This window comes from Pinus tabuliformis, chromosome 5_1, assembly GCF_031772625.1.
Source record: "Pinus tabuliformis cultivar Carrire ecotype Pingquan chromosome 5_1, CPIR1, whole genome shotgun sequence".
In the NCBI taxonomy this organism is placed as follows: Eukaryota; Viridiplantae; Streptophyta; class Pinopsida; order Pinales; family Pinaceae; genus Pinus; species Pinus tabuliformis.
Genome location: NC_142305.1, coordinates 60,603,611 through 60,606,188, shown reverse-complemented (window position 1 = coordinate 60,606,188; position 2,578 = coordinate 60,603,611). Strand labels below are relative to the sequence as shown.

The 2,578-nt window shown below is 39.6% G+C and overlaps 1 pseudogene; it reads right to left on the bottom strand.

The window, feature by feature from the left end:
- Positions 1-237: 237 nt before the first annotated feature.
- Positions 238-2,294, bottom strand: LOC149163452 (uncharacterized; annotated as a pseudogene).
- Positions 2,295-2,578: the final 284 nt, after the last annotated feature.

Here is a 2,578-nt window from a genome sequence, read left to right as displayed (position 1 = left end):
TATTGTTGCTGGACTTCAATGGAAATAATAAAAACACGAATCTATTTATCCACTGAGAACTTTTTAGAGCATTATTTGTTCTGTTCTCTTATTGCTGGACTTACAATAAAAAAATACAGATCCTCTGAGAATTCTCTTATCTCTGGAAATAGGCAATTATTGGTGGAATTCTCTTATTGCTTGCTGGGGTTACAATGGAAATAGGGTGCCCATTAAACACAAGAATCCGTTTATCCACTGAGCAGTGAGAACTTGTGGAGCATTATTGCTGGACTAAAATTTAGATGTCATATGGGAGCTTTATCCAGTGAGAACCTGTAGAGCATGGTTTGCCTGTAGATGTGGCCGGGTTGGACAATGACAGAGGGGAAATTAGGCTGATTCACTGCATTGGGGAAACCCTGAGTCTCGAAGCACAGTGCTGTGTGTGGCTTGTGCAGGAAGCCACCTTTTCCCACAGTGTGTTTGAGATTATTACTGGTATAGAACTGCATCGCTGGAGCAGTGGACCACACCTCCATCACCCTGCGACTCCAAGGATCCTTCATCCTCGCAGCAATCCTCAGCCCATTCTTCAACTTGGGTCCGTCCAGAACATAATTGCTATCGAACCCAGGGGGCCTCTGCCTACTCTTCACTTTATTAATTCTGGTGCCAACAATCGTCTCTTTCCTGAAGTCCAACGGAGTTCCCTTCACAGGCAATATCTGGCCTGTTGGAATCAGATGATCATCTGTGGGAGTATAATGTGAAGCCCATATTTTGACAGCATTGTCCTGTATATCCCTACTGCTGTTATGCCCTGCAAGGTTCCAGTAAGCATGAGTTTTTAAGCTCACAGGCGTAGCTTTGTTCCTCGGTATTGCCTCATAATCAAGTCTCAGCTCCATGTCTCCACTTATTGTATAAGTCACTGATACATCCAGGTCACCAGGAAAACATGCATGACACTATTCTTATTTTAAATAACAGCAAACAAAGATTTACTATTAGCTGCTACACCCCCAATATGATTATCTGTCAACAATATTAATAATCAATAATTAAGAAGCAAATATCCCGTTCTTTTAGGTGAGTTTTCTGGTCGGAATTGTGATGGCTGGGCTGAATTACAATTCTTTGATTATTGAAATTGCAGTGAGGAGCTTTTCCAATGAAAACAGGGTCTACAAATCCATTTCCATTTCATTGGTAAAATTGCAGTTTTCAGAATTGTGATTTTCCATCCATCAAATCATTAATGGAAGAAACAACAAGTTCACCAGCATCTCTCGTAGTTATCAGGGCAGTTGATAGGTCTGCAATTTCCCTCCTAATTATCAGGGCAGTTAATAGGTCTGTAATTCCCCTCAAGGCAGGCAGTTAGTACTAGTAGGTCTGCAATTCCGATCAAGTTCATTCCATGCTTCAAAATCTCCCATCACTTCACTTTAGCACCTACCAGTATTTTCAACTTGGAAACCCACAATCCCCTATTTCAACCAAACCCCATCCAAGGAGATGGGATTTTAAAATCTGTAGAAATGCAGGCTTGGCTTCTACATGGGATGGGATGGGATTAGATGAGATCAGCAACTATTCCAAAACATTGCTTATTATTTTTCTAAATGAACACTGCATGCATGTTAATGGAAGTCAATAGCTTAATTTGTAGGTTATATATGCATCAGCATAATGGTTAATATTTTTTATGAGTAAAATGGAAAATGTCAAGATGTTTAAATTTAAATACTTCTGTACAATAACAACAAGAATGAGATGAGAATTAGGCCTCCCACCCATATTCTGAATCCACATTAAATCTAGATGGCTCACCTTGTTCGCCGTCCACACTGTGGTAAGTGAACTGAATAGATGGCTTCCTCCCTCCTCTATACTTTTGCACTTTCCATAGCACATTGTCGAAGCCTCTCAACCCTCCTGTGTTCACACATACCATACCACCACTCTGTCATCAGTATGCAATCCATCATTATCAGTTCACATACTTTTACACTTTTGTTATAGACTTTTAGTTATCCACATAGATGCAATATTTTGTTACAGGCCTTTGGTTAGCGACATAAATGCAGAGCTGCAAAAAGAGGAAGGCACCCAGACATTCATTCACCATGGAGAGTGTTATTGCCATCGTTCTTGGGCAAATGGTAGGTTTTCCCATTTAGGGTAAATTGTGCATTCTTGATTCTGTTGGATACACGACCCATGATGGCACCAAGATAAGGCCGGTTGGGGCTCATCTTCTGCATTAATAACCAATCCCAATCCCATATCATCACTAGAGAGTCCACCATATTCCATATTGTAATCTATATAAAACAAATTTCATTTGAAACTAGAGATCTAGGCCATATGCCCATCTGGTTGGCATTACTGTGACATTTATGATGAAAATATTCCTACTATCACCATATGGAAATGCAAATACATAGACATAGTTGTGAAAATAATGTAGAAATAGATTTAGTTATGAAGCAGTTGAACAGAATTAGTTATGAGCAGTTGATCAGAATTAGTTTGTGTGGTTAGGAATTGGTTGCAGATATTTCCTATATAAGTGTGATGTAACTGAGCAAAT